The 21363-nt window shown below is 37.6% G+C and overlaps 1 long non-coding RNA gene across 1 annotated transcript; it reads left to right on the top strand.

The window, feature by feature from the left end:
• The first annotated feature begins 10675 nt into the window (after positions 1 to 10675).
• On the top strand, positions 10676 to 14410 carry LOC120738103. The gene is made up of 3 exons (XR_005696896.1): positions 10676 to 10831; positions 11821 to 12112; positions 12422 to 14410. It is a non-coding gene; the product is annotated as an uncharacterized LOC120738103 (long non-coding RNA).
• The last annotated feature ends 6953 nt before the right edge of the window (positions 14411 to 21363 follow it).

The following is a 21363-nucleotide window of genomic DNA, read 5'->3' as shown; positions in this document are numbered from 1 at the left end:
TGTTTGGGGATGTCATTGGTGCCGATGTGGATGATGAGCCGGTTAACCTGTGGGTGGGATGCCAGAATGTTGGGAATTCTGTCCACTATGTCAACAACAGTGGCTCCCGGGAACGACAGCGTGAGCGCCCCCCTCATCCGCACGTTCCTGACGATGGAATCCCCAAGGACCAGCGTGGAGAGAGGAGGTGCCACCGAGGGCTGTTGGCCATCTGAGACGCCCGCGCCGCGACACCGGGGGTGTTCAGATGGAGATGCGCCAGCCGGACTGCGTGAGTGACTCCCAGGTAGCCGCGCCGTGGGTCCTCTTCTCCGAGGAGCCGGGGTAAAGCACAGCTCTCCGCGGTGAGTTTGCACCACAGCGTCGGGTTGCCCGCCGCGGCTCCGGGGGCGTAGTGGTGGAGATGGCGCAGACCTCAGCGACACAGCGGGATGGCGAGGGCTAGCGGTCAGAGGAGGAAAGTCCACAGGATCCAGGACATTGAATTTATTCTCCAATACTACCGCACCGGAGGGGTGAGGGTGCAAGAGACGGATCCTCCTGCCCCCTCTGCAGCCACCACGCGTCTCAACCATGGTCCATGGCGCTGGTTGGAGTGGAGTGGAGCTGACCAGAGCCTTGGGTCTGGCCCCTAGCTGAAACCAGGAGTTCTCGTCCTTGGCAGAAGCACCAGCGACGCAAGTTGAGAGCCTGTGTTGACTGTTGGCGGGATCTTGGGACACAGCAGCTGGATGGTGCACTGTGTCGGCTAGCTCAGCGCTAGTAGCGGTGGTTTGAGCTTTGCCAAGGAGGATCGTGTCAAGTTCGCATTCAGCCCCCTGGATTTGGTATAGCGTGGATATCCTTTGTTCCAGCTCGATCACTTTTTGGCTCAGGTTGATGCAGCTTTCACAGCTGGATGTTGAGGTAAGTGGTGCCATTCCGGAATCTCGTACCGGCGACAGCGTCAAAAACAAAAACAGACACTGCCACTTTAGCTTACGTTAGCTAAAAAGTCAGTCGTGACGCAGCAAGAAAAGAGTTTTCAGATCAATATCCAGCAAATGCAAAACCAAGCTTTCGTCAGCCTTGATAACTTTTAGCCGAGCAAAATATCACAGATCCGCACGGAGGTTACGGTGGAAGTCTACCTCCTCATCAGTGTCCACAGATTTAAGTTGGCACATGCTGCTCAGGAGGAACGTGACGCCCCTGAGAGGCAAGTGCTGCAGAATATATTCTCGCCATGGGTCCTAAATCTGGTGTCTGGCTCATGTTTCATCTCCTGGAGTGGACATCTCCATATGATGAGAAAGAAGACAATGCCTCCCTACCTACGCATACACACCTGAATTTATGGCCAGTACTTTTCCAGAGCAAGCTGACCCTGACCGTGCATGCACATTCCAACAAGACCACTTTGCTTTGTGAGGAGTTTTGTATCTTCTCATCAGTGGCATCTGTCTCCTGGCATCTGCCAGCTCATTGTTCCATGGTATCACTAATGGGGCTTATGTCTTGATAGCTTGGATCTTATTTGTAGTGTTCAGCTAGCTCCTCAGCACCTGTCTTACCTTCTGAAGGCAGTTGCTGACCATCGTCTGTGGGATATTTTCATTCCTGAGACTCATTGGATGGCTGTCTTTGTGATATTGACTATGCTGTTGTCTCTTTCTAGGTTCACCAGCCACTTCTCCCAGTGTTGTTTAGTTAGTCTAGTAGTACTTGCATTATTCCCTTGTATCTTAGATGGATGGATCTTTGAAGAGCTGGCTATTTATTCTACTGGTCTCTGATTCTCTGATCCCTTCAGCCTTTTGGAGTTGTGAGTTGTGTGGGTCTTTGTTTGGAATTTTTGGATTCTCTGTTATAGAAAACTTGTTGTACCTCTTTTTCTTCTAAGACCCCCCCCCCCTTTGTCTATCTATTATATAAATAATCAGATCGATAGATCTATATCTATATATATCTTTGATTATCCATGGTCATATATATGTGGGTCTGTGTTCCACACACCGTATACATTCACTTCCACACATACCAGTGTGTGGAATCTAATCATGTCTCAGTGTTCCTCAATAAAGTCTCCTCTGACAAACATGATGGAAAGCCACTCTGCTTCAGAGCAGGATACTCTGGAAATGACTCGAAGATAAAATATTGCCATTCCACTGAATGACTTGCCAATCCAAATTTAAAAAAGTTAGGAGAGGCCAGGTTTATGTTGTACTCTTCATTGGGGCTATATTTCACACTCAAATACCCACAAACTTACACAAATGTACTGACTTCTTCCTTTCCAGTAAAGTATATGTGGCTCAATAACCTAATGATGATCTGATGTAAGGCCTGAATCCTGGTCCTTCAGATTACCATTGAATTAGAAATAAACAATTAACTCTACTGTTGTAAACTACCTCTTTTTGTGAGATAAATGTTATACCCATGTTAGACCCACGTTATAGTTTTGAACAGAGGGCTTTTGAAATAAAAGATCCTACTCACATGGTACACGACACTTGTAAATGTAATAAACATTTAATATGCTGTATGTTTGTTCTTTTCAGTGCCAAAATGCTGTTTGGAAGACTGGATCTAGATCATTTGACTTGGCATTGACTCCTAATTCACGTGCGCATTTTGAGTAGTTTTTCCCCCCCGTTTTTTTTTCTATTAACTGAGGTCCTTGCTATGCTAATAGTATTTGAAAGGCCATGGTGAACACACAACTATCCTGACATGACAATTGAGTTGCCAGGTTGGATTGAAAAAATAGTATGTGTACAATCTAGCAATCACAGGTATGCATACTCAAACTCCCTATGTCAAGAGCATGAAGGATCCATACTGAATATAAAACAAAAGCTATGCATATATTGTGGCTTAACAAAAGTCCAAAAAGAAATATAAAAAAGTCCAACCAAAAGCATCCAAATAAAATGGAGACACAAAATACAAAAGAGGAAAGCAAGATAGGAAAGACTGAAGGCAATATAACTGAAACTACAGAGAAGACAGGATTATTTGTCCAGCAAGGGCTGCTTGGGAGTGAGATATGGGTAAAGACAATCAAGAAAATCAGAGAAGACAAAGTGAAACACACACAAGCAACAAAAGAAAACATGATACACATGATAAAAGACTATAGGAATGAACAGAGAGGGAAAAACTAAAAATAGTGAAAAAATAAACTATTAACTGAAAACAAGACATTACCCAAAACACAGGACTGCAAACCTGAAACTCATCATTGCAATAATGATGAAGGAAAAATAAGAATAGCTGATGTCACAATAAGTGAATCTCTCAGTCTTCTAGAATAAAGGAATCAAAACAATTAATCCACACAACAAAACTTTGAACACTGGAATAACAGCAAAACCCAAACAGAAACCAAAAATCCAATATATTATTAAGAATTCATACCCCCAGATAATGCGTTTGAGTTAAGCCAGCCTATAGTTCTTTGACAGTTAAAAACAAACAAACAGTCTGCAGAACTCCATCAACAACAGCAAGGCTTGACATCCGTACATATATCCAGCCAAACATCCAACACTGACATTCACCCAACAGGCCTTATTTTAAAGCTGCTGATCCAAAGAGATCAATCCAGTTTAAGAACCAGCTTCACTATAAAACAGTAAGTGGTGGTCAGATGGTCAATAAGCCTTATAACTTAGCAAACTGCTCTGATTTAATGTCTTTGATCTGTGATTATTCTATGGAAATCCTAGAGGGGGTGGTGGGTTTTATCATTTGATTGTGTCAGTCACCATTTTTACAATGTTTACAATCTAAACTATATAGCATATTACTTTTTTTAAAGAAGCAACATCATCCCAACCATGTTGTGATGTTCAGTTAACGAAGCCCCAACAATGCTAGCAGACAGGGTAGTATCCAGAGTCTACATGCTGGTTGTGGTGATGCTTGAGCAGATGGCAGATGGCGACACGGATGAGGCTGTCTGGTGGTGGGTCACATCAGTCTAAAAGGGGAAAGAGAGAAAAGCACTGTGTTTGAAAGAGTGGGGCAAAAAGAATATTAGATCAGAGGGATGATAAATTTCAGTTGGATAGCATTGGAAAACAGAAGTGGTGAAAAGAACAGCAGTAGGAATGGCATAAAATCACGCTAAAATACAGGCAGACAAAAAACATAGATCTTTCTTAACGGCATGCAAGTCAACATATCTATTTATCTATCGATATATCAATAGATAGATAGATCAGTCAGTGCAATAGTATAGCCAACTGCTGAGTTATTACTGTCATGTAAACTCAACCACAGTTGGCTGATGCAAGAGGCAATTATTTTTATCACCTTGACTAGAATCAATTAGAAGTACTGTAGCAGCATTCATTATTGACAATGACTAATGGGGGACCAGAGACTCAAGTCTTAAGAACCTTGCTAATTCAATAAACTCTCCTCAAAAATCTATTTAAGAGGAGAAATGTGGTGGAGAAAATTAAAAGCTTGCATGGCATCATGATCAGACACCAAGCAAGTGTTAAAAGGTAAAAAAAACACGCATGGCATTAATGGGACAGTAGAATGGCTAGCTAGACGCAGTCCTGCAGATGTATTATTGTGCTTTTCATGTTACAGTAGTGCAGAAAGAAAGAAGAGTTGAACACATGCATAAAACAGTGTTTGTTAATGTAAATTTTGCCCTAAAATAAAATTTAAAAGCCCACAAATAACATATTTGTGATTTCTGAATGTCCCACATGAAAGATGAACTTTGGTAATACAGTTGTTGTTGTTGTTGTTGTTGTTGTTTTTAAAAAAGATTATTTTATAAAGGAGTTGAATAAGTTTTAGTAAATGTTTAGTAAATATTAACAATAGCAAAGTTTTGATGATTATTTCACATTGTGAGTGCTCTTTTGACATACACTTTGACACATATGAAAGTGATAGATATCCTATTCCTAAATCAATAAGATTTAATATAATGTTGGTCTACCCTTTTCCTTATACACCTGTTGCTATGAAAATGTTTGGAATACCTGAATGCAGTGATATAACTGGGTGACTGAATACTTTTGGGATTATAGGACATATACTATATAGACAAAAATATAGGGTTACACCTTTTAATCTTAATTCTCCACCCTGGCAGGAGTTTTAAAAAAATCTCAGTTTTCAGTGATCCAAAACAGCATTTACGTTCGGCCTAAAATCATAGAAAAAGCTGCATTTTCAAAAATATCCATGTACGTGTGGACGTACCCTAACATTAATTTTTAGTTGTTGTTTTTTTTTTATCAATGAGTTTGATTGTTTCATTACAAATTGCAAAGTTAAAATACATATACAAATACAAGATTTTTATTATAACAAAAGAACATTATGAAAACTTTATTTTTGATAACTTGTGTGATTAGTTGTCCTAAATAAAGATGACATGAACTCTTACTGTGAAATAGATTTAAAGGCTGATTGCCTACATTTTAAAACTAACCTCTTAGCTAGCCACAAAAAAAGAAACATGTTTTAAATAATTATTGTAAAATAAGATCAGTCAAAGTTTATCATTTCACCCACATCTACCTCTGATCACCAAACCTGCATCTTTAGATCCAGCGTCCACTCTGGTCCACCTCAGTATGCAGCCCTTTACCTCCTCAGCTGTTCTACTCAGGCCTAAAACCCATTTGGCTATTCTGCTGTGGATTTCGCTCTTTTGCTCTGATTAGTTCTCCGCACTCTGAACTTTTTGCTGAGTTCAGCTGCTGTTACTCCCCTGGTCTGTACAGTCAGCAATTTTCGATGTTTGGTCACACACTCGAGACTCTGACCACTGCTCCAACTCAAAATCTCAGGAGTAATTATTTATCTTTTGTGTAACTACAGTTCCATATATATTTATTTATCACTTACAGCTAGTTACCTCTGGCTCACGTTATAGCAGCATCTCAAAATGGCTGTAAACAATTATTCTGTATCATTTTGTTTTCTTTTTATCCCACACATTCTACAATTCGGCATTTGACAAATAAGTCAGTTTTAGGAAAAGTCTTAAAATATGAGATCACGGGGTTTTAATGGAGTTAACAGAGTTACATGATTTTTAAACTACACTATTCCTGCTGTTAAAAATATTGGAGAATGAATGGACTATTCTAAAGAGCTTACTGAAAATGGTTTTGTAATAGGATACCACCATTACTATAAGCCAGTTGGTGACATTCTTCCCTCAAAGGTATTTAACCGTCAACTGTAAGTGGTATTACTGAAAAGTGGAATTTAGGAACCAGAGAAACGCAGCCATGCAGTGGTAGACCACATAAAGTTACAGATAAAGGATTTCAAAACAAACAAAAGACTTAAGCTCCAAGGCAAGTCAATCTAACCAAAACAAGTTCAAATTAGTTAAAGACACAAGTGTTGCACTACATGTATTTGCACTGGTCTAGTACTTTATATTTCTTATATTAGAATAGTTGTTGAAGGGCCCCGAAGGTGTAACTCAGCTCTACAATGAAAAAAGAAAATTTAGTAGAAAAATGCAAGACAGACGATTCACCTCAGCAGCAGGAAACATAAAGAAATGGGTCATTCAACTAGGGTTGGAGGTCAGTCAGAACCATATCTACATGAAATATTAGATGGACCACTGAGCCATCTCACCCTGTCGACCACATCTAAAGCAGCATTGATGAGATTTAATGGTGTTTTATTGTATGAATTGGGCCTGTGAGGCCATGCAGGGGTAGCTATGACTTTTCACTGATGTTTTATATCCAATTATCTTCATGCTGAGTGGAGGGAGGAATGGCAAACATGAGCTAAATGGTGCATTTCATATGTGGTCAAACCCACTTCTAACCTCAGGCTGAGCCTGAGTTGGGTTGTTACTTTCTTACACACAAGGGCAGAGAAAAGACTGCAGTCGTTTTAGTCTGTAAGAATAGGTGTATGTATTTTAAAGGTTTTCTGAAAAATGCTCCCACACTTATAAATCACGAGTGTCTTTTTTTCTCTTTTTTCCACGTTTTGTCTGATGCCCACAGATATTTTTCTTAACCACTTATTTTTATCTGAATGGTTTAAAACGGCTTTACTCGAACAAGCCAGTAGTATTTCTAGCATGTAGTACATATGTGTTGTGCAGAAGTGATCGAAAATGATTTAAGTGCCCATGAAAAAAAAAAATCTCGGTTGTAATTCACATCTGTGTTGCAGCAGAATTAATAGAGTTTCCATGGCCTAATCGCTGGATTTATGACTACCTCTTCCCCTCAGTGATGATCAAGGTCACATCTGCATGTCTGACAACCGCTCAACCATCAGTGTGTTCGATCTGTCTCTGTTCACTTCAGCACAGGCCCTATGACATAGACAGAAAAATATGTGTGCAAACAACAATAATGTGATTCAAGTACATATGGAGAACATAGGTAGGCTATTATGTCTTGACAAAAAGCTATTTAAGTAGCAGAAGAAAATAAATATTTTAGGACAGAAATAACGAGCAAATAAACAGAGACTAGACGGAATGATACCATTAGAGAAGAGAAAAATACTCGCGGATAGATTAAATGAATATAAGCAAAATAAGCTGTCTCAAGGCTCTCAAGGCCATATTCCCAACATGAAAAGTTAATAGCTATGAATTTTTCCTCTGTTTAATTTCTCAATACTTTTCAGTTTAATAAAACACAAAGAACTGCAGTGGGATGGAAGAAAAGGCAATAACCTGAAAAAATAACCATTTTCAATTAAGCTAGGGTTCTGAAGAAACAAAGGATTTATGATGGTGTTCTCCTCAATTGTTTCAAGCATGACAATTATCTGCCAAACACTTGAGACTGCATTCAACTATTGCAAATCACACTTAATTGCTTTGCATTGTATGTGTACAAACATTGTAATCTGTGACTTACAGGTGTCAAGACTTTGTTTCCATTTATTTCAAAGCTTTATTTAAAGAACCAAATAATGAGTTTTATATGGATGTATAAATATTAGAAAATGAGCTGTCAAATATTTATTTTTTTGAACATTATGTGGAAGATTAAGACTCACTGACACTCACTCACAAAAGTACCAAAGTGTTAGAATAAAGTACTAAGATTTCAACTGTATTGACAGCCACAGGCAGTTTCAACTAAAGGAAGATACGCCTGTGGATTTTTCCCTGTGATTGCATACATACCTGTTCACTTAGGCGTCAGCACTCTGCTTACACTTATGGCATTATGTTTGCTTTCGCAACACTTTTTTTTTTTTGGTCATATACTGCTGTGACTGTCTCTACGTTCTCTTTTATCTGTAAACACATAAAAAAGGTTTACCTCTACCCAAGAACTATGTATAGATTCCTCCTGAGGGGAATTTATTATCATAAATCCCCACTGCCTGCTAGGCTTAATTTAGGGCGTCCTTTAGGGGAATGACAAGATCAGAGACTATTTTGGTGCATACGTTTGCTATCACAGAGTTAAACTCCACATATGATGATCATCTTGCAAGGAATTTATAGCTCAGTGTGTGATTGACTTAAAGTCTGTTGAAAAGAAAATTAGAGAATTGCATTACAAGCTAACTATAGTTCATGTGTTTGTTTAAATACCATTTAAATGTTTAAGGAACATTGTTCAGTTGTTCTTATCTAAAAATATTATCTCATTACATTACTTTTACTCACAGAAGTTTTCCACAGTCTTTTTAAAGTTTTTACTATTAAAAGTATTTATTGTTCTATGACAAATTGGGAAAATAATAAACAAACAAGCACACAAAAAATGGTAGGTATGGCAGATTTTTTCTATTAGATAAAAGACCTGAGTAACTACAGTTGAGTAACCACTAACTAGAATTAATAGCTAAGAAAAAGGAAGCACATTCACTACAAACAAGTTACGCTATTGCTGTCACTGAAATACTGTTTCACTTAAGCCTATCAGCTAGCACTGGCCCACAATATGCAATGCTGAAAGGGTTATTCTTTCTTCATTTACATCTTTAACATCACAAGTATTTTCTTCTTCTCCTTAAGTTAGCTACAGCATTTTAGAGTCCCGTGAATGGTTGGTTTTAGAAGTGTGAGGCATTCCAAGACAATATGAGTACTTGTGCCCAGGAATAACTGTCATGCTGTATCAGGGGACTCTAGTGGCTGCATGGGTTTGTGATCTGATGAGATGGACTGCTTGTCATGTTTCTGCCAGATATTGAAAGAAATTGCCTGCTTGGGTAATAGAGCAACTGAACAGACAGAAGAGAAATAAAAAAAAATGATGAAGTGAAAAGCAAATGCCTCATCACGTCTTACTGCCACACACAGTCCTGATTATATCCAGCTGCATAGGAACACGTAGTTTACCAAGGCTTAGACTTTTAGAGGACACAAACTAAAATAAAGTTTCAATCGAAGAGGGCTTTTGAAGGATTTAACAAGACTCTACATTCGCTGTTATGATGCAAATCAAAATCCTAACAATGATCATAAATGCTCCATAAAGAGTTAAGTTGACAAAGAAGTTTGTGTCTAATCACTTTTTATCTTGTTACTATATGCAATTCTATTATATCATTGTAGTAGTGGTTGTAGTAATGGTTCAGTAGCCTAACATACTATCAGATCTTTATTATTTGATGGTTTCATGTTATTACTTAATTAATACTGTTTACTTTCCAAATGTTGTCATTGTATATGCTTTTCATTTAATAAGCGTATTTTTTATTTCAATCTTGTTACCTTGTATTGTCTGTTTTTTTTACATAAGCAGTTAAATAGTGAAATGTGCATAATATTGATCTGTACATGAGAGATAAAATTATTGATGCACTTCCAAAAAAGAAGTGCCTGAAAATACTTCCCTTTTTTCTTTCATCATTTATTGATGAAAGTGGATAAAAGTGGAGAATATAAAAATATAAAATTCCTTCTTGTCACCCATAACCCCCTGAGACACACATAATTATATCACTTCAGAGCACGCAGGCCAAATACAAAGATAAAATAAGTCTATATACTTAGATAAATAAGCATGCAAGCTAAAATTATTCATGTTTTCTTGAGAGAAAATGAGTGATTTACTGTGCTTTTTGCGTTGATGCATTTACAGATGATGAATAGTTTAGTAAGTAATTCAGTCTCTTAATGAAATGCAGCTATTTGAGTATATTCAAATTGTTTTTTGTTTAATTGTTTCCTGAAATTGTTCTTCTCGGTTCATCATTGATCATCATGTAATGAACTGTGCAGTCTAGTCAAGTCACTCTGTCTAATTATTTATTAAAATTTGATGGAATTTTCACAACATCCCTAAGCAGCATATGCTGCCACGGAGACGAGAAGAAACATATTTGTTATTGGCGACTAAAAGAAATTATGACTGTGAATGGATCTGAATAATGAACTTTTAATTTGCATAAGTACTTCAGAGACTTCAGTCATCTATCTAAAACGCAGTTTGTAAGTCACAATACATGGAACTCAATGATAATTGCGAGAACACATGTCAATAAACATATTTAAAAATTCACAATTCAACAGAGATAGACAAGTATTTGCATATATAGCAATGGTTTTACAACTCTTTACATTTATTAATACTGCCTGCACCTTTAAGACATTTTAAGTCCTCACATAGCTTGCTCTTTTTAAGTAAAACTATTCAGGCAGTGATCTTTGTCAAACCTGTTAAACCTGAAGACACACCCTTCTTGTTCATTTCACTGAGGTAGACAATAACACCAGCAACTCGGCTTTTCATAAGATGGTGTGAGTATCTGTAAGGGTGAAGGTGCCTATCCTCAGCAGTCCTTTAAGGAAAGTCTACTCTACAAAGAGAGATTAGAACCGACAGCGAGGTGACTCTGAAAGCAAAGGGTAAGACCATTACTCTTTTTCTCTACTCTTAATGGCCTCCTCTCACTTCCTTTCCAAGTTGCTTTCATGGGTGAGGAGGGTGATGGAATTTCATTACTTATGACTGAAATCCAAAGGAGTTTTGAAAGCCGGGTGAGATGGAAAGGTGCATTCAAAATGCCAGTATACCCTCCAGATGCCAGCAATCTAATTTACTGTCAGTGTTAATAAATGGGTAGCCACTGGATGGCACAGATAAGTTGTTACTTCACCATCAGGGTTATCACTTAATATGTGATAATGTCTTTGGGGAGCAATTGTATCCGACAGTTGAAACAGGGGGCCTCAACTCCTGGCAGGAGAGATGATCATCAGTGTGGAAAGATTGTTAATCTGTCAAATCAATGTGACTTCACTCAATAAAGTGTTCGTAAAGAGACTTAAGTTTAGACTGTAGTGTTAATGATTCACATTTGTGAAAAATGATCTCTCTTTAATGAAATGGGACACTTCTATGCATAATATGTTCAGCTCTCTGTTGTTTACTGACTAGACATATATCATTACACCGATTCAGGCAGTGTCCTGTCTGTAGACATTGATGTCACATTTACGCTGAACCAAAATGTTTCTTTGTACGTTACTGGGTTTTCTTTTAGAGCATATAATGTCTTGTACAGTTCCAAGGAAGAAGCAATATTATCTGCATAATTGAAAGCATTCCTGCAAAACAATGTAAGACGCAGATGATAAAGAAATGAAACCCAGCACTGGCAAAGAAACGCATTTGAGTCATGGCACACAGTGAAGCAGTGAAATCTTAACAAACACGACAAAGTGTAATAACAGCATTATGACGCTGGATGTTGTTATTGTAAACAAAGCTCGTATTGTAAAGCCTGAGAGCGTGGGAGTCGCCACATAATGCGGCCCATATAATTCCCTGTGGAAATTCTGCTATAATGAAGCTACACACACGGCGTATTACATTTCTGCCATTTCCTTCACAGATCTGAACCATCAGCTCTCAAGTCATTGGACTAAGCTCAACTTTTGTCAGAACAAACACTCACAATGGGAAGAGGTGAAAGTGAAGTGTGGGAGGAAAACCCTGACGATGTTAAGCAAACTCAACCCAAAAAACACACACCCACAAAGAGTAAAAGCACAGAGAAATCGGGGAGTAGCTGTCCCGCGTGCTGCTTGAAGACAAGGAACTGCCTGATGAGCCCAGAGTGTGGCAGGGCACTTCAGATCTCCAGTGTTGTTGCTATGTGTGGAATGTGTCTCCGCATATTTATTGTAAGTCCAAACTTCAGAAACAGCAAGCAGCTATGATACAGCATATAACTGGTTGGGTGCGCTGATGCTTGAATGGGAAAATAATTTCCTGCTTAGATGAGTATAATCATTGCTAACACAAATATATAACCCTGACATTTAGAGGGTGAATACATTTCATTTGTCTTTTTCTGCACATTGCAATTGAAATACAAGCCAAGTGGAAAAAAATCCACAGAAAACAAAATGATTATTTATGGAAAATTGTCTTCTTTTTCCTAATTTTTCATTATTATTTTCTTTCTTTCTTTTTTTATTTTGAAATTGCAGAGATGAACCTTGGACGACACGACCAACCTGGAATATATTATTATTATTAAATCTCCTCCAGCACTTTGCATGAAAATCATGCCGTTACTCAAAGAAGATAAAATGAAGCAACATATGAGAAAACATGTAAATAAGACCAACACTAATTATTAGTAGTCAATCAGTGAAAACACTGAGGTAAAGTGAATGTTACCTTATTATAAAGTTAAACTTTTTTGTAAAAAGTTTAACACTGAAGCCTCTCGTAATAAAATCATGTTTGTTTAATCAGAATGCTACAGTATTTAGTCAAAGCAGTTGTTGTATATTTATTTTTGAAAAAATCTCATTAATGTAAAAAATAATTATAGTAAATAAACTGGCACATCTAAGTAGTATCTTATCTAGGTTTCTGCTGATGAAAAATGTTAACTAAAGCTTTTAGTAACATCCCTGTAATGACAGCACAAGTGTGTCACCTGTACCAGTGCTAATAATAAAAGCATTTAATTATTTAAATACTTTATACTGTCAACGCCCTCACTTGAAGCCTGTTGGGAAATAACCAGACTAAGGAGGTATCTTCACATATTAACAAAAGACAGCCATGCCATTACTCATGCTTGTGAGTCAGACCCTTTCATGGCGTGTTATTGACGTCATGGAAAAGCCATTGAAGATTTTATGTCAATAACATTGGCAACTAGATGGTGGAGAGTTTTATAAATAGCATTTTTACAAAACTATCACGAGCCAATTCCAGCACAAAACTACTACCTCTTCCTTTTCAATAAGATTTCAGGCTCACCTGATCACTGCAAGGTTTAGTTGACCTTGTTGTGAAAAACCTAGTGGGAGATTCTGTGACACGGTTAAAAATAAAAATTGGCCACCATTAAAAGAAAAAGAGAATGACCTTCCTTGTCAAATAGGGCAAGTGAAACACACACCCCCTTTGCTCTCTGTTGCTTTACTTTTGACTCAACTGCTCATGTACCTGTGTGTGCACGTTTGATAGGGTTAAATTGCTTGCTGTGGCTTACTTGGCTTGATGTGGCTGCAAAATGTTGGTTGCATCTACATGCAATGGGTTGTAGAAATATACAAAGCAGCTTAGCTACCTTGCAGGCTCATTGTTCTTACTGAAACAAGCTGTTCAGTCTAACTGCAAATATTTGGGGAATGTAGTTCTCCTCAATGTTGCCTTTTATAGATGGAACATCTTTCTTTTATTATTAGGCAAGCTAAAAAATCCTAATTTATCCTGGATTGTTGACAAAAGACTCCTCTTTGATGTAGGACGAAAGAACATGTTGGTCCTATTATTGTTGGTTACAAAAAAGGCAGTTGTTTTGCACTCCCTTCCCCATGAAAGCCAAATAAATTGAAATGGATTTGTTCGATATCCAAAAAAATCACCTTCAATAAAGTTTGCCTAAATAGCTAACTGATTTTCTGAGTCTAAAATGGCATACAGGTTGAGCTGTTGTGCTCACAACCAGACCACAGTAAGAAAATCCCCTGTCTTTCCAACAAATCCAAGAGTAGAAAATACTGTAAGGAACATTATTTGTTTGTTTAGCCAAATCCAATGAGACAGTGTTTACCTTTATACCCCTTTATCTACATTTTCATACCTCTTTATTTCAAACTTTGAGCCTCCACCATTGTAAAAGTATCTATTTGAAAAAAGTGCATTAAAAGTATGATAGATCTACTTTAAAGAGGATATGTGGCTACCCTACATATCAGCAATAGCACAGGGTAAAAGATGTTAGAGCCTTATACTGAAATGCATGGTAGTGAGGAGGGTTGGTAATGGATATTGTTTTCTTTTTTAAACTGAGAATACATTGTACAGTAAATGCAGTTTATTAATAATTTTCTCAGAAAATAAAATAAAGTCATTCTCACACCCAAGTTGAAGGGAAGCGCTGGGGTGGAGATTTTGGCGCTTTTTGTATGTGGAGTTCTGCTGAGTCAGTTAATAAAGTTGGAGTGAGACACTGAGACCTCTTCTGTCGTCTTTACATACCTCCACAATAGCACTATTTCTGCTGCTAACCTACAATCATTGAGGAATGATCATTTTGTTTGACTCTTTTTTTTTTTTTTCACAAATTACTATTATTCTCATACCACAAAATATTTGAAAAAACCCCAACAAAAATAAAAAAATAAATAACACAGTTATTGTATCCAAAAATGTACCAAATTTAATACAAAAATGAAAGTCGAGCTTACAGTCAGAAAAGTGAAGGCAGTCAAATTCAGTAAACTCAAAAGAGTCAACAGGCAGATGGTGTACCTGAAAACCGGCAGAAGATCTTCATGAACAAGAGCAAACAAGAAATGGAAAAACAAGTGGAGAACACAAATTATCTGGCTGCATATCAAGACAGCAAGAGTTCAGCAACAGGCTAAGAGGTAGCAGCTGGGTAAGCACTTACTGTATCTAGTAGATCAGGTGGTTGGCAAATCACTCTATTTTTTGAGTACTGGACAAATGAGCAATGTGCAATCTGCTGTGACAGAAATGAGTATGCATTTTTATTAGTTTTTTAAAGTTTGATTGTGATTTAAGGGAGATGAAATGAGCCAGAAAAGGACACAATATGTGATGAAAGCAAAATTTACCTTTATTATCAAGTGTCATGACCAATAAGACAAACACAATCTGCTCCTGTCAATCATTTCAGTGACCATGTGAGCGGTATTTATTACTTGCAGCACTGTAGGTCAGCTGGCAGATTCCAAATGCATCACATGTACATTATAGCAATGCTAATCAATAAAAAGGCAGAACATATTTTGTTATGCATGATAAAATATGTGTATGGATATTTATGTATATATATAGCATTCTGCCCTTATTGGGAAGCTCTGCTTTTCCTTTCCAGTTGAAAGTTGAATTAGACTGAACTATATAGAGTAATAATGGATAAGCCACCAGGAAAGTAACTGTGAAAATATAAAAACAAAAAGATATTTTGTCATTATGTGTGTGACATTAGTGGGTGGTTTTCTAGACTATCACTGTCAGCGCTCCAAAGAGCTCATCCTAGTAGCAGTGTCATTTCAAACACCACAGCTGACTGAGCCTGACTATGAACTCCAGAACCCTGGATGAAGCCCACTAAGATCAGCTCATACTTCCTCAGTTATGCCTCACATGGAAGCTTGAATACTGACAATAAATCATCTTTCTTTCTGCTTTGTATGAAGTGTCAGTGAGTACTTAATATCTTTTATGAACAGAAACACTACAGAGAACCCAAAACATTCATATTTGGCAACTTGCAACCAATTTATGAAAAGGTCTTTGACCACCACTGACTGCTAGAAATAGTCTACAGATCCTCTACCCTCCTCTATTGTTATTATCATTCTTTACTGTAGTTCTGTTGCCATTTCATCTTTTTACTCCTCAACAAACTCTTGCATCCTTCTTTTGCCGCATCTCGTCTGTGCCGAGTGCCACTGTGTCAGCGTAGGCATCACAATACAGGGGTGACATTTCAAGCCGACAGATTAGGGCCGCTCTCCAATTAATTTTGCTTTCCTTTGCCTGTTAAATACACAATCAAGCAAAGGCAAAATGTCAGTGAAACAAACGAGGTGCCGCCATGTGGCTGACAATTACCGCCAAGCACCTCAGAAATGCCAATATGTTAAAGTGGGAGCAGTGTGTGAGATGAATGGGGACAAACGGCAATCTTTGAGATGCCTTGTTGTTCCAACATCACTAAAACAGGCATGTCAGCGCTGCCAATGTTATCTGATCTAGTGACAGACAACATGTAGATGCAAAGGTCAAATGTTCCTCTAAGTTTTTATCCGATTATATGTTACATAGCCACTAATATCTTTATTAATCCAAATTATTTGTAGAATTAAATGAAGGACTGCTGGTTGAAGAGAGGGAACTCGATGCATGGCGATTCAGAAAACGAAAATAAAATAGCTGAATACCAAATTATTATTATTATCCAAATTATTATGAAAGTTATTAAAGCTTTAAATTGCATTTTTGTACAGTTTACTTTACTAACTGCTCAAACAGGATTATTATTATTATTAGTGGTAGTAGTAGTAGCTAGGCAGCACAGTGCTATCGTACAATGGCACTCAGATGTTCCTTGCTAATCACGTTAGCTAGTAGTCAGTGATAATGGTTGTTTATTACTGCCTAACTCTTTCCTCTAATTCATCATTTTTGAAAGTGGCATGAACATAAAACTTGGGATTTAAAAGGCTTTCTAAGAGGATTTCATGCAGCCTAAGATACTTCTTCAGAAAACTGTCTGTACTTACCCTCTCAGATAGGTGTACAACTTAGAGACTGGAGTATTACTTGAATATTAGATTGACAGTTTATATTCTGAACAACAGCGTATAAACCCTACAGGACAATATTTTTTAATATAATACTGCCCAATATGTTTTGGTTAGACTTATTCCCTCAATACTGCAGGTCAAATACTCACCACTGTGTTACAGGCAAACACAGACATAGAAAACCTTACTGATATACACATGAGTAAGCCTTGCCAATTTGTTAAAAATAAATTCAGAATAGGTATAAAAAAAAGAGAAAAAAATACATTGTTTTTGGGAGCATAGCACTGTAATGTTGTCCACAGATGACCCTTTGTGGAGGAGAGTGGACTACCCTGAAGGAGAATCAAATCTACTACAATGAGAGCCAACCCACGTCGGGGCTGATCAGGATTTCAAGCTGTTCCTGTTGGATAGTGATTCATTATGAGCACACCAAGTCCATCTGTTGATTCTGCTCTAAGCCATGGATGTCTCTCTGCTACATATCTCATAGGGCTAAATGTGCCAAACCTGGGTGAAACGCACCCACCTGTCTCCTCCCACCCAAGAGAGGAATGGTGGAAAACCAGTCCTGTGTACTGCTAGAGGGCTACATTGTGTTTGTCAGGTTGAGGAAACAGAAATCCTCCTCGCTTTTCCAAGTTAGTTTAATCACCACCTTTTGCCAAAATGCACAGCAGGCCCAGCCTTTGATTGACTTGGCCCACAGTCAGCTAAATGCAATTTGTTGCATAAATGCTAAATCGATGGGTCCTTACACCAATAGAATGACACGGCAGTGTTACATGATAGTAGAGTCAAGGTTCTTCACAGCTTATGGTCATGGAGAGATGCCAAGATTCTGAAATGATTCCGAAATGCAAAATCTCTGAAATTCTTGCAAAAAAGCCCCCAAAAAGCATCTATTTTATGACTGTTTTCTAGCTCACCTTGCAATTGAAAGCCTACATGAATATGTTTTCACAGACAAGAAATACCTGCTCACTTGGCACTTACTGACAAGGTCCATCTCTCACTGAATGAATACTGATTATATCATATTATAAAAGATCTTCTGATGATTAGACATCTCTCAGACCCACTGAGAGATGTCCGGTCACCTTATTCATCCACAGGGTAACAATTCATATATTCCCAGTTACCTTGAATAATAAGACTCTGGGCATGTCTTTTTTTACCCTGAACTTTTTTTTCTCTTCCCCTTTTACTGACACCAAGAAGATGAAAGGGGGAAAAGTGATAAAAATGTTTGACTACGCACTGTTTGTGTGTGTGTGTTGCACTACTGTTTGTATACGGTGTAGAAAGTGGGGGAGATGAGAGAGACCAGGACAGGGAAAGAGAATGAGACAGAGAAAGAGATGAGATTTGTGATCTCATCTGTTCACCCGGGGCCTCTCTCCAGAGCAGCCTTTTACTGTCGTCAATCATCTCCATGGAGACATCTTAAAAGTCTGATGGATGGGAGGCTTTGATGCATTTCAAACATGGCTGTGATACACGTTGGAGAGAATGTGGATGGGAGCCACTCACCTTGCGTTGGGCTTGATTACACCCCCAAGCAATAGAAAGAGTTGGGCCTCTAGTTAAAGTGCAGTAGTGTTACAGGTCACTGACAACAATAACAACTGCCAAGAATATACATGAGTGTTTTTTCCTTTTCTTATACCTGCAGTTCACATAAACAGGTAGAAATCTGCCAGCTTGGATAAAATAATGAGTACAGAGAGGAGAAATTCCTAGTGATTACACATAAATTACTGCATGTGTTGCTGGGTAGTCATCACATTACATGAAGTTTTCTTTAATAGAGTATTAGCATGGACTTTTAACGTAGAAAGAAACAGTTTTAAATGTCACAGCCATGGTTCATGGTTATTCCACAAAAACTATTTTTTTCAGATAATAAGACAGTCTTAAATATGTTATGTATATTGTTACCTTCAAACAAAGAGGATTGCTTGAGAAATACAGTGGAATTAATTATTATTTTAAAGGATTAGCCAATATTATGGTATTAGTATGAGCTTACTGGCACTGTAAAATTAAAATAAAAAATACAAAATGTTAAGATATTAATATTTTATTTCTGGCAGATACATACATACATTTGTTTCCAGATTAGTACCCCAGTACTCTCACATTCAGCTACATGAATGCCAATGTAATATTGCTCATGTATAACCACTGTGATTTTTAGTTGAAATTTCTTTGTAATTAAGTGGTAATATCTTGTTGTTGTTGTTTATATAATTCCCTCATTGTTTCCATCTTAATTTCTTACTATTAGCACATTATTATTCAACTAATAGTAAAATGCTGCTGAAATCAATTAATATGCTTAGACCATACCACTTATCCAGAAAGCATGCACAGTTTCAGGGAAGTATGAGCATTAATATATTTAAATGGAAACCCTCGAAACAGAGATCTTTGCTGTATTTTTCTTTCTTTTTCTTTCTTTTTTTTTTTTTAAATACTTTTGCAGTTTGGAACTTTTATGTCTTTATGCTAAGCTAAGATGGGTTAATATTATTGGGATTTGTACAGCAGCATCAATTTTCTGCTCTAACTTTTGGGAAGGTGCATATTTCCCATTATGTCTCTTTAATGGATTTAGACTGAGTACGAGTTAATTGTAAAGAATCAGTTAATGCAATAAGGTCTGTAGGTGCAGGACAGATATGAATCCGTTATCCTTTAACGAGGCAGGAGTTTAAATGAGGTTAAATAATAATAAAGTTTAGGATTTCTCTATTTCATGTAGGTAACTGTGTGTACTGCCATATAAGCAATTGTTCATCTGCAGTTGGGTCTTTATTTTATTTCAAGAGTCAATTTAAACCATACAATTATGTAGATTTTTAATTATTATACTTGAGTAGGAAACAGAGCTGTAAGTCTAAAAAAAGTAAGTCTATATTACTGTTCTTGAGTAATATAGACTTTAATGTAATATACTGCAGTGGGATATACACACCAACAAAATGGACATGTGATGAAAAATCTATATTCTATAGGAAACACAGATGGTTTTCTGCTTGGCAGATACTACTGGTAGATGCCCTTGTCTGTTTCTCAAGAACAAGGTCTCTGTGCCTTGCATTCTCCCTTCCAGCAAACAAACAAAGCTGATGTAATCCTCAGCTTCCTTAAAGCCTGATAAGAGGGAGTCAGGGTCAGTAGGACAAAACAGAAGAAATACATTTGGTGTATCATTAGTGTCTCTCAGGCTCTGCGCAGGATTAGCTGGGCTGCTTTCATTGCAGTTTTACCGCCAAGACCAACTTAGTACTGAACTTTGTTCCTCACCCAAAGGATGTGGAAGTAGAATTCAATATGCTCTCACCTGTTTTTCTGAGATTTTGCAGGAAGTTCAAGTCTTTTGGCTGGCAGCCTTCACAGCACTTACTTTGTCAGCATAATTTACTGCCATTAGAACTGGTAACATAACAGTCCTTCCGAGTTTAACTCTAGAAAAAAAATGCTTTCACTTATACCTAAGGAGGAAAAAAGACAGCAATGACGTCCCAAAGAGCATTCGGGGCTGTAGCAATACACTGCAGACATTTTAAAGTGTAGGATAAAAAAACAAAAAAACAACTTACCTCCTTTCTTGTTTTCAGTCTTTGTTCTCAAAAATAGATGGCTGTCATTGATGGTGGTAGATTGCTGCTTTTTCTGAGTCTGTCAGTCACAGAAAGAAAGTTTTAGTCAGCTCCAAAGATAACATTTTACACCTGTAACTTCATGTATAAAACTGCATATCTCTTTATCACCTATTCAGGTTGTAAATCGTGTTTTTAAAAAGTAACTAAGTAACTAAGTAATTAATTACTTTTGAAAATAAGTAATCAGTAAAGTAACGGGATTACTTTTTTGGGAAAAGTTACTTGAAAAAAGTAATCAGTAATTAATTACTGATTACTTTTTTCAAGTAACTTGACCAACACTGGTCGGTAGTGCTCAGAATTATTGGGTGCTTTTATTCGAAAACAGAGGAACAGAGTATTTTACTCACTCTAGAGATTTAGCCTCTTTCGTTTTTTTAGTCTAAGTCAGGGGTCGGCAACCTGCGGCTCTTTAGTCCTCATAGTGCGGCTCCTCGTGGTTTGGGAAAATAAATTAGAAGTATTTAGCTGAAGTGTATTTTATTTATGTTAGTTCTTCTTTTTTTTAAACTTGTACTTCTAAATTGGAAGATTATTGTGATATTGAAATATAAAAATAAAATTATATTATATTATTTTCTCATCGCTCAAAATAAGCGTCACACTCGCGGAAGCCCGTGTACCCGCCAAAACGCCGTGCATTTATCGAGACTTTCAACCCCAGGTAGGCCAATTATGGATCTTCGGATCCACATTATGTCAGCGGCTATTCTCCACTGTGAACTATGTTAAAAACAAACACCGCTCACGCCTCACAGATGACAGCTTATAGTCCTGCGTAAAGATGAAAGTGACTTTGTACAGCCCCGATTTGCAGACGCTGTGCGCATATGGGATATGCGCAGAGGTTCAGGAACAGAAGTCCCATTGTAAACATATCATGGCAGACCCGACAATGTTTGCATGAACACACTTTTCACACACGGTTGCTGTACGCATACAGCCGGCTGT

This window comes from Simochromis diagramma, unplaced genomic scaffold (genome assembly GCF_900408965.1).
Source record: "Simochromis diagramma unplaced genomic scaffold, fSimDia1.1 OVJJ01000402.1, whole genome shotgun sequence".
Classification (NCBI taxonomy): domain Eukaryota; kingdom Metazoa; phylum Chordata; class Actinopteri; order Cichliformes; family Cichlidae; genus Simochromis; species Simochromis diagramma.
Note: the sequence above shows the minus strand (reverse complement) of the source record. Positions and strands in the feature narration are given on the sequence as shown.